Below are 12,327 nucleotides of genomic sequence, written 5' to 3'. Positions count from 1 at the left end.
ATATTAAAGATAAATAGCTTTAATATTTGGCGATTCACCGGACCGTTTTCCCTCAAGAATAAATTTGTCTGATCTATCGATTTAAAAAATTTAAAAAGAAATATTTTTTTCTGTTTTTTGAAAAATAGTTTTAATTAAATTATTCTCTTATTTCTGGAGCATTTCTAAAAAATAGTTGTCTGCCAGTGAGCAAAACTTTCCTGCTTAAAATTATCTCAAACCAAAAATTAAAAACATTGTCTATGAGAATGTGTACAGTATGTCAAAAAGCTCTTTACACACTGAAAAAAAAAACACATATTTTTTGACTTTGCATGCACAAATAACGCCTTTAGTTATTTTTTCCAATATTTTTTGATGCAGAACTATTATTTAGCAAAATTTAAATTAAAATGCACAAACATAAAAACAATACAACGAAAGGGAAAGTTTTAAAACAACGAAATATGAGTTTTCACATATTCGACACTGTCAAGAAACTCTTTACACACGTTAGTTTTCGATTCTGTTTTGTTCTATTTGAGGAAAAAACGGTACTTTACCATTATCTATGCTTCTGCACTGTACGCTATGTTTGAATGCCTTTCATTTAATTGCGAAATCTATCTGCACACGTGTCAAAAAAGCTAATTTTAAAACCATTTAATAATGCCTGGAGCTAGATTGACTTTAGACGTTACCCATTTGATTTATTATAATCACCAAATTGGAAAATCTTTAGCTGAGCTAGTGGAGATGTTTCCTGTATCGCGAAAAACAATTTAAAATGTTTTAATGAAGACAGACTGGAAGCAAAGTGTGGAAGTGGTCGAAAGAAAAAGACCGCCTTATCATGTGTAAGGTCCAGAGTCCGTTGTGGTTTTACGTGAGTTCCTGCCTGCGAAGGCCTAACCCCACGGTGCTTTCTATTGCTAGAAGCACATAGATCAAAACAATGCGTTGATCAGCGCCCCAAAGCATAAGTGCATGCACCTGCACCATACTCTGGAGAACCAAAGCATGAGTGCCGCCACACACACTTATACTTTGGTTCCAATTGGTTTGGGTGGACCTCCACACCGGACTAATGCCCTTCCTGCATTTAGGTTTAAACCACAGCCACCACGAATCTCCCCAAGGGGCCAAAAATCCAATGAGCAGATTGGAGCGAACTCCAAGGGCAAACTGCTCCCCATGGTACCATGTTTTAGTCTTTGGTGTGACCTGTAGCTACTACATATTGTAGCGCTACTGCCAGTCGAGCCCCTGGGAAACCCAAGAACCCGGCTGTATGATTGACATGTCTCGTAAAACATTCGAATGCGATGTTTCACTGACTTGTCGGGGTACCAGGAATAAAAAACATAGCGTACAATAAACATCTTACGATGAATACTATAGCACTATATATGACATGAACTATGCTGACATTTCAAGGCAAGCCCAAAAAGACAGACACAGTGCATATGGATTTTAGTCGCCTCTTACGACAGGCATGCCTTACCACGGGTATATTCGGTTTCCCCCCCAACCTGGAGGGGTCCCACCTACCCGCAGGGGGACATGGGTAAGGTCCGTCAAAACTCCCAAATTTCGACCAGAATCCTTGCCAAAGAGTTGGAAGAAGAGTGTGGCATGGTTGTTTCACATGAAACCGTCCGCCAACGAATTCTGCGAAACAAATTCTCAACTAGGGTTGCGCGTGAGCAGCCGCTGCTTTCGAAAGTAAATGTTGAAAAGCGAAAGTAAAAGTGAAAACACAATGAATGCTGAGCAATATCTCTCCATTCTCAAAACAAATTTGAGGCAAAGTGCGAACAAATTTGGCTTTATTGTCGATAATAAGCCAAGATTTCAATTTTATCAGGACAATGACCCCAAACATAAGGAGCTCAATCTGCGCACATTGCTCCTTTATAATTGCGAAAAGGTCATAGATACACCTCCGCAGAGCTCCGACATGAACCCCATTGAAAATTTGTGGGTTTATCTTTAGAAAAAATTGGCAAAAGGGCAGCCCAAATCCGCGCCGCCTTAAAAGCAGCAGTACTGGAAGAGTGACTTAAAAATCCTTTGGAATATGACCTACAAAAGCTGGTCAGTTCTATGAAAAATCGCACTAGGCTCGTTGTTGAAGCTGAGGGGGGCCATACTAAATATTAAAATTAGTTTAAGATAGTACAAGTTGATAAATATACTGATTAAACTGTAGCTTAAGTACTTTGTGTAAAGAGTTTTTTGACAGTGTCAAAAGTGGGTAAACTCATATTTTGTTGCTTTAAAATTTTCCCTCTCATTGTGTTGCTTTTATTTTTGAACATACTAATTTAAAATTTGCTAATAATAGTCCTGCATTTAAAAAATATTGAAAAAAAAAATATTATTTTTGCATGCAAAGTCAAAATAATCATAATTTGCCAAATATATCTATGAAGGTTATAAGTTGTAGTGTCTTTGCAAATACGCTCATATTTCCGAAAAATTTGGAGAATATTTTCAAACAAATGAATAGTTGATTTTTTGATTTCTCAAGTGAATAAAACTTAAAAAAATCAATATATATATTTCAAAGGATTGACAACGATTCTAATTTCGCATTCGATCATATAAAATACTGGAAGAAATTATGAACAGATATCACTAATTTTTAATGTGTCATAGGTATACTATACATATGTGTGTCATAAAAGTAGAACCAACCGGCAGATACTTTTAATCACCACCACAACAAAAGCAATATTTCAAAGTGTTATTATATGTATATTATTTAAAAAATTATTATTATGTTTTTTTTCCGGCTCGAAAATTTTATCCAACTCAGCTAAGGTACTGGGTCTCTTCCCTACTACCTTGCTCTTCATGATATACCAAAGCTTCTCAAGGGGGTTTAAATCCGCGCTGCTACCTGGCCAATCTAAAGTCAAAATTCTATTTTGCGAGAAGAACTTTTTTACCTAGAAAAAATAAAAAAAGGTACAAATAATATTGAAGTAATTTGTGTAAGCTACAGGCAAGAAAATCGTTTTCTTGCGAAAATAGCTCTTCAGTTGAAGATGTTAAATATTCCTGCAGTGTTTGTTGGAACTTAATTGCGTTAACTGTTTCATCTATTAGTGGTAGTCTTCCAAGTTCATGGTGAGAAAAGCATACCCAAACAATTCGCTTGCCGGCCCGATTAGCGTTCACGCTAAATAACATATTGAACTTGACTCATCAGAGAAAATTACTTTCTGCCAATGGACTTCAGTCCAACTTTGGTGCCTTATAGCCCACCGGAGGTATTGTTCAAACCGTTTCGTATAGTTCTAACAGTGATTTTGGTTCCAAGGTCATTTATGATCTGCATCCTGATGTTCTCAGCGGTTATGAATCTATCCTTTAGGCTAATGCGTTCTATTTGTCAATACTCTCTAGAAGATATTTTAAAGTATTTTCTAATGACTTTATACTTTGCACTATAACTTTTCTTCAGGCAAAATACATCTGTACATATAGAAAAATATTAAATTTAAACACATATGTACACTACCTCACTTCTGCATTCATTGTGGCTTTGAGCCTCAAACTACACACATGTATAGATGTCAATCAAATACTGTTGCAGTCACAAACCAGTAACAAGTTTGTGGTTGTTTCGGTTTATTGGCTGAATATTAATTAAATTGTCTTATTCCTGTTTGAGACTGAATAACATAAGCGAATATTCAAATAACTAACATTGACCCAAAAATCTGTAATATATACATATATATATATATACGTATGTATACATACTAATACGTATGTGTATATAGCAATAAAAAATTGTCTATTTTGACACACATATATATTTATTAATCATTCTATTCGCTTCTACTTTTACTAATTTTTCTTCAACCTCTTTCTCTTTGCAGGTAAGCTGAAACACTTTCAAGCAAACACTGATTTGTTAAACAAAAAAGCGAAAGCAGAGCACAACAAAAGGAAAAAAAGAACCTTAATTGGAGATGCGGGGCATCGATCCCCGTACCTCTCACATGCTAAGCGAGCGCTCTACCATCTGAGCTACATCCCCGTGTGTTAACTTGACCGCGCTATCGCACACAGCTGGTCAACGCGAAACTATTATCGCCGCGTGTCTTTTAATCACAAGCCAGCGGCAAGCAACAACTAAAGCGAATGTGCAGTAGCTTTTCGCCGCCATCTCCACGCCCCGCAGGTGCCCGCGCTGCTACGTCAAAGCAGCAAAACTGGAGCGTTAAGCTTTTCGGCGGGTCTTGCAGCTTTCGTGCGTCTATTGTTGGGGCCATTGCTTGTCGTGCATTATTATTTTTTTTGCATGCTCTGCCTGTGGCGCTATTGCTATGCTAAAGCATATTTAGATTACTTTGCCGAAGAGTGCTGCGGTGCGTATACGTAACCTTTGTGCCTAACTATTCAGCGTAATCCACACGTTTATATGTAAGTGTGCCACAAACAGATTTGACACATTGACGTAATAGGCTCAGGTAGTTTGAGTAGGAAACAAATTTCGTTCGTAACTTAATGACGGTTATCAGCGCTGGCGTATTTAAATATTTTATGAGGAATAGGAATTAAAATATTAGAGAGCCAAAAGGATTTGCTGCGCTGAAATAATTTTGTTGTTTTTGTATAGGGCTTTTCTATTAAAATTTTCAAAAATTATTTTTATTATATTGACAAATAATTTTTGAGCCAAATCTAAATTTAAAAAAAACTTATTTTCACAGAAATTCGTGTTGTTATAATTTAACAGTTAAATTCTCTTGAAAACTATGCGCTGAAAACGCCTCTTCGATGAAGACTCATTCATGACATAAAGCTTATAATTTTTTTATAATAGTTTTGTTATTAATAAGCCAGGGTTGATAGCTTATGAAAGCAAAAAAATCAAAGTACAATGAGACCTATTGTCGACGAGCGGTAAAATGACGAAAATGAAAGCAAAAAAATAATTTATCGGCGATCTAAGGTAGAGAAAATAAAGGGGAGGCTGGTTGTATCAATGGTCAAAAACGGTTTAACTCACCTTTCAGCAAAGTTCCGGGTCTTAAAGACTAAAGCTATATGCGACATTTAGGGGTTATAAAAGATCTATAACTTTGGTATATTGACTCTTTGGCATAACCTCAAACATTATGTGAAAAAATAGTTATAAAAATTGTAAGGAAATGTCCAAAATTGTGTGCTTTTGATTTCTATTTGAAATTTTTGCAGTTCTTTCGCTTAGAGTTGCTTTTTGAGTTTTAGAGATTTTAGTTTTTGGGTTTCTTTTATTTTGTGTTTGGGTTTTCAATGTTTGGGGTTTCAAGGCTTTTCCATAAAATATATCTCTAGCGAAATTACTCAGAAGCAATGTTATAACCAGCGTAAACACCACCAACAATGTCAGCCTGGAAATCCAACGCAAGATAACTCTTGCCAACAGGCGCTACTTCGGACTTAGTAGGCAATTGAGAAGCAAAGTCCGCTCTCGACGAACAAAAACCAAACTCTATAAGTCACTCATAATTCCCGTCCTGTTATATGGTGCAAGGCTTGGATGATGACAACTGATGAGTCAACGTTGCCAGTTTTCGAAAGAAAAGTTCTGCAAAAGATTTATGGTCCTTTGAGCGTTGGCCACCTCGAATATCGCATTCGATGAAACAATGAGCTGTACGAGATACATATATGACGACATTGACATAGTTCAGCGAATTAAAAGACAGCTTACAGCGTAGTCTTGCTAATGCAGGACAAGGGCACAAAAGATCCGTTGTTTAGCTGTTGCCTTGCTGTAGACATTTCCCGCAGGCTTCTCGATCTGTCAGCACCATTTTGCGGTCGTGTGTCGCCATAAGGCGTAGGAAAGTTTGTAGTCCAATAATGTTGTTTGCACTTAGGTAGCTCGTTTCATCGGGTTTTGCTTGCTTTTGAAAGTTGATCGTGTTGTTTGTTAGTCGTGCGTCATTCTTGGTAATCTCGTATACTATTTCATTGCCGTCGATGCCTTTGTGACCTGGCATCCAATAGAAGGGAAGTTGCTTGCTTCTGACAACACTTTCCATTGCTGTCCTGTTTTACAAGACACTTGGTACCGATGTGCGACACGAGGTTTATCAAGTACTTTACATCTTGATATATTTTTGTCAAAGACAATAAATAATATAAATTAAAAAATTGAAGAATCCATTCCATCTTCTTCCTCGATTAACTCGCAATGGTAGCCATTAGCGATGATGAGTTTTTTCGTTCGAACATTTGGCAATCAGCCCAATATTAAAACGATCCTAAAGAAACCTGGAAAGTGCCCTATTTGAACTCCCTTTACACATACGCTTGTTGGTAAGAGATACTAGTCCTCCTATAATTTTCCATTATTTGTCAAACTGATTTTTATAATATTTTGTTAAAACATCTGGAATTCTCAATAGGTTCAAACGACTGGAACCATAAAATTCCCGAGCATTAGCGCACATATTACTTCACTTAGCTGGCTCGTTTTGTACACTAATTCGCAATTAAGTATAGAAAATAAATATAAAATTATTAAATAATTACTATTATTATAAATAATAAAGTTATCAAAGGAGCATGAGACTCGCGACCAACCTGTAAATTCAATTGCCATAGCGACTCCATATGCTTTATTGAGTTTTAAAGTTCAAAGTTCATCGAAGCTGCAACTCAATTTCCATCAACTCTGACACCGAAGCAGGCAAGCACGAGCGACAGCGAGGTGAGAGGGCAGCGAACATCGATAAATTACATGTCTTCCTGCCTTCCATTTGCAACGCTATTTTACCCATATATAGTACATACATATGTGTGTGTATGCATGTGTGCAACAAGTAAGTGATTGGTCACTTACGAAGCATGTGGCAGCATTGCATAGCTGTCGGGCAGTCAATCCGGCCAGCAGACAGCAATTTTTTCATAATAATAATAATTTGAAGTGTTTTGTCTGCGATAATTTTAAGCGATTTTTTCTTCTTGCTGCTTTTTTTTACAAAATAAACACTATCACTTTTCAATAAACCGCACGGATGTTGGCCATATAATGTCAACAACAAAACAAAAACAATGAAAAATACATCAGCAAAAGCGCTGTGGCAACTGCCGCCAACTAAGCTGCGAGACAGGCAGTCAGAATACAAAAGTTAACCCAGTTCAAGACACGAACAACGACAACAGCTGCAACCGAGTAATAGCTGAACTTTAAGCCTTCAATGTGGCAAAGAGAAAGGGAAGTGACTGAGGAAGAAAAACTGAAAGAGGACAAAAAAATTATTAATAAAAATTGCGAACATTAAAGTGGCAGCAACTTTTCAAAGAATCTTTAAGGGGCAGCGTTGTTGGTCGCGCACAAGTAAGGGTGACCCAAAAAGCTTGCACGGCAATGGTAAAAAAGTAGTAAACAAATTAGGGTCTGCAACAGTATTGCCCCGCTTTAGGGCTGCAGCAGCAGCGCAAACAGTGCCTTACACGAGCTACACAATCGTGTCACCGTTACCCGCGTGCACCCCTCCGCTATCGCACTATCTACCGCGCCTTCGCTCTTTCCACTTTACATGATTGAGTAACTGCATGACGGCCGAACGTTACCGACTTGGTTGCTAGTCAGACGTTCTCTTTCACTTCCCGCATATACCGCACATGCAAACTTATGTCTATACATACACATGCGCATACTTACACATATATGTGAGATTGCAAGTGCAATAAATTATTGAATCAACATATGTGCAGCATATGAGGTCATTGATATTGCGGACATCCAGCAGCTGTTGCTCTTGGTTGGCCAATAAATGTGCCCACTTTGTTACTACATACTATGTGCCTTGTTGGGCAAGTGAGAGTTAAAAAAGCAGCATCTTGCTGTTGTTGTGTTAAATAATTAAGGCAGCTGTAACTTCGTTTACCCTGCTCTTACATAGCAGGTCAATAGCTTCCTTAAAGGAATGCCATAAACCTTCGCTTTTTGTCTATAAGTATGTTTTTTATGCAATAGGTTGATTTAACCTTCTATCAATTCATAAGCTATACCTAAACTAACTAGTCCAAGAAAAACTAGTTTGTAACTAGTTGATCGGAAAATTTTAAAATTTTCACCTTTTTCAGAAAAAGCTTGTTTTCTGATTTTTTCCTGATCCAAACTAACTAGTTCAATAAAAGCTAGTTTGCTACCAGTTATTCCAAAAATTTAAACAAATTTATTTGTACAGAAACGTTTAGCTTTCTAAATTTTTTTTTTTTTTCAAAAACTTCTAAAAAAATATTTTTCACAAAACTCCGAGTTCATAAAGAAATTGCAAAATTTTGTTTCCCGAAATTTCTTACTAACTATTCTACATTTCACTAACGCTATTTAGCTTGCATAGAATATAGTTTTCTATCTTAATACTCACAACATATAAGGTTTTTTGGTCTAAAGCTCTCAAAAGAGGACAAGTAAGCGCTGGAGTTTTTGTTAAAATTCTTTGTTTGCTTTGCAACACGGAAAAGCGGCAAATAGTGAAAATATGAGAAGCGAAGCTCAAGGTATTCAACAAATTATCAGACTTTTTGGAAGGCCTTCCACATTTCTTTACCAAACCCCATTGCCACAAAAAATTTACTCCAGAGGGTAGGCTTCGCAAAACTACAAGCGCAGACGAAAATTTCATTAGACTTCCTATGTAGCAAATCATTTTCACTGAATTCAGTGCATAACTTCATCACTTACTAGTGTTTAACTAGTTTATAAAAGACTAGTTACACACTAGTCCAATAATAACTAGTCTACGCCTCATTCCTTACAGTTTTGCGGGAGTTTTCATTTTAAAATCGGCACATATTTTTCGTTGATTGGCAAATTTTTTTTTGTAATGTCCCAAACTTTTTCTTGCTTCTAACGTACCTTCTAATTTCATAATACAACAACACCACCGCAACCTAGATTTACATACAAAAAATCATTGCCTCCTATTTTTTTTCCAACCAACTACCGAAATACCGAACTGCCTTATCATAACATCAACGATTAAATCGACAACTGGCTATTATTAATTGGAGGGTAAAAATTCAGACACACATACTAACACGGGGGAGAGCGAAGCACAACGTCAAGCACAAGTCGGCACAACAGTGAACATAATTCTATGCCACTTTACAGCTGACATCAGCAGTTTCACCGTCGCCATCGTTGGCAACAGTTGTTGACCCACTTTGCTTTTGGTGTTGTTCTGGTTACTGTTGCTATCGCTGTTCACAAGCTAACGCGAATTTATTTTAAAATATACGAGCATATTATATACGGCTGCCTGCCTGCCTGTACCCACATGAACGATTTGATGATGATGACAAAATATTGCCGGTAATCAAGTCCACACACACACACACACACATGCTCGTGATTTAAATATATGTGTATCTAGTATCTGTCGGTACACATAATATATATAACAACATAAGTTAGATAGAATGAAGTCATGTGCATATTGTTATGAGCGCCACATAAGCAACTCTGGCTTCATATATAATTATGTAGATAATATTTATGTGCATACACGTGTGTTCTCGGTCTGGCTTATGGGAACATGCCACTGGATTATAATCATCGGCGGCTTGATGACAATGCTTTTATGAAGTAATTTTAAGTGGAAGCGCCGAAACGAACGCTGACTAGAACAAATAGGTGGCAACTTAAGACACTTTATGAGTTTACCTATTGTTTTTATTATTATAATGTTTGCTCACGCATGCATATACGGACATAAGTGCATATGTACATATGTATATACAGACCGTTACTTATATTCATTGTTCTGGTATCCATGTATTCGCCTGCGCTCTCGAGTTGCAGATGAATGACAAAGCGCTCTATAATTAGCAGCGTAAGCACTATAATGAACTGTTAAAAATACCGATGTTTGTCTATAACACCCATGCCTACACATATATGTATATAATCTAAGCGTACATTATGTGAAATGTCAGCTGCTGCTGTAGACAGCTGCTCGTGATGGTGACGAAGGCGTGCCGACAATTTGCATTTAACAATGAGTTAGGCAATGTTAGGTATGCTGACCAGTATGCCAGAGTAAATAATTGATAAGTAATGGTTAACAGTAAATTGTATAATTATTGGAAAAATTAGAAAATTACCAGACTTTAGTAAATATAAAGCATAGCATAGCACTGCGCTCGAAAATGATTGAAAGCAAGTTAGATAGTATTCATATTATTTATTGTTTAGAAATAATAAATCTTCTTCTTGATTGGCGTAGACACCGCTTACGCGATTATAGCCGAGTTAACAACAGCGCGCCAGTCGTTTCTCCTTTTCGCTACGTGGCGCCAATTAGATATTCCAAGTGAAGTCAGGTCCTTCTCCACTTGGTCCTTCCAACGGAGTGGAGGTCTTCCTCTTCCTCTGCTTCACCCGGCGGGTACTGCGTCGAATACTTTCAGAGCTGGAGCGTTTTCGTCCATCCGGACAACATGACCTAGCCAGCGTAGCCGCTAAATAATAAATAAAAATAAAAAATATGAAAAAATTTCATCAAAATTTATTTTTTCGACTTTAATGTAATCCCCACCAGATGTAATACACTTATGCCAACGATTTTTCTAGTTGTGGAATAACTTTTCATAAGGATTGGAATGGCCTTCAGCTCCTTCAGCGAATTTTTATTTTATCTCTTCGATCGACTCAAAACGAGTTCTATTTCGATGATTGTTGACTTGTTTGCATGCGAAACTCATAAACCCATAGGATAAAAATTCTCACGATCGAGCATGTCCAACAAACCTGTTTACAGTCCTCCTAATAAAGGAAAGGGGAAGCGAAGGAAAACCATGTAAAAAAAAAGAAATTCTGAAAGTTTTGGAAAAAAAATATTATAAACTCGGCCATTGCGACGTAATTTCCTTTGACCCCTCGGAAAAAATGCGAAGGAAGGAATTGGACGAGGGAAAAAACTGAAAATTGGATTTTTGGCAGGCAATGTTAAAAAAAATTCAAATTTCAGTGAAAATTAATTTTTTTTTAATATTTTTCATGGGAAAAAAATCTTTCGTGCAAGTGTTTAAGAATTGTATATCAAAGACCATAATGAGGATCGGTTGAGAAGTCTTGAAAATCGACTTCAAAAACAAAGTTTCGAGAAAAACACTTTCAATGACGGCGCACTTAGCCTAGTTAGCCGCGACACCACACACGAAATTTGGTTGGATATACAAAATTTGAGACAAATTCTTTGTTCCATATTTTTAATAAAATCGCAAGGCACTACTGAGGTGTACCGACTTAAGCAGCTGCTGTTAACAAACTGGTCGACGGATCGTGCTCATATTTGTCATAGTAATTAAGAACAGTCCTGCCCACTTAGCGAATTACATTTTTATGGAATATCATGTACCCGAGGAATTTCGCCTCATTGTAATTATCCTTCATTCGACCATCTCTATTAAAAGAGGAGCAGCAAGAGCCAAATTTTCCAAAAGATATAGAAAATAGCATCATAAGCTATTTTAGCTGAGTTAAATCTATTGATCACACTGCTGTTCCGAGCTACTGAAGTAGTAGCTTTATTAATATCAGAAAATATTATTAAAATCTAGCAAAGTTTCGTTTTGATCAAAAGCGGAAAGGAGCTAAAATTACTTTGTAACCTGTGCTGTAGTTTCCGCGAAATGTTTTGAAGGCAAATCTGTACCGATTTACCTATAAATCAGTCTACTATTGCCAATATTAACTTGGCAAAAATTATTTACATCAAACATTTAATTTTAAAACGTAAAGTGACCCGTAATTGTCAAATTTTAGTTAATCAAGCACTTCGATAAATATAAATGAGCACATTCAACTCTGCAACGCAATGTCTCTTTTTCTGCCAACCTACCATAACAATAAAAATACATTTATAATTCGACACGTGAACATACAAAATTGGGTTACCTATTTCGAATGCATACACACTTATATTTTAAGTTCCACATTTCACCCACAACTTCCGTGTTTGCTCATTGAATCGATATTACCAATACAACTAATTGCATTACCGCACTGCCATTACACTTTTAATTACCAGCAGGCAGGCAGCTTACCGTTAGCGGCTAATAAATATAGAATGTGGCAATCATAAATTATAACCAAGTGCCACAACATACATGTATATGTACGTAGGTAGGTCAACGTACAATAACAACAATATTTAGTAAGGAATTTAGCAACGCACTTACTCCAAACAATTCATTAATGCTTTTTCTGTTATTTTCCGCCTGCGAAAGTGAATATTTTTTGCTCTAAAAATAAATTACATGTAATTAGAACACAACCTGGCGGCAATAACAACAACCAATCAGATTTGAACGCCAAGTGTC

At 36.7% G+C, this 12,327-nt stretch overlaps 1 protein-coding gene and 1 non-coding gene across 4 annotated transcripts in view; one reads left to right on the top strand and one right to left on the bottom strand.

Moving 5' to 3' along the window:
* LOC108972935 (serine/threonine-protein kinase NLK2) overlaps positions 1–12,327 on the top strand; it is a 255,837-nt gene that overhangs the window by 153,341 nt on the left and 90,169 nt on the right. The window lies entirely within an intron of this gene.
* On the bottom strand, positions 3,961–4,033 carry Trnaa-agc. Its single transcript has one exon. It is a non-coding gene; the product is annotated as a tRNA-Ala (tRNA).

This window comes from Bactrocera latifrons, unplaced genomic scaffold (genome assembly GCF_001853355.1).
Source record: "Bactrocera latifrons isolate USDA-ARS-PBARC rearing strain unplaced genomic scaffold, ASM185335v1 scaffold_44, whole genome shotgun sequence".
Lineage (NCBI taxonomy): Eukaryota > Metazoa > Arthropoda > Insecta > Diptera > Tephritidae > Bactrocera > Bactrocera latifrons.
This window is presented reverse-complemented; position numbering and strand designations above follow the sequence as displayed.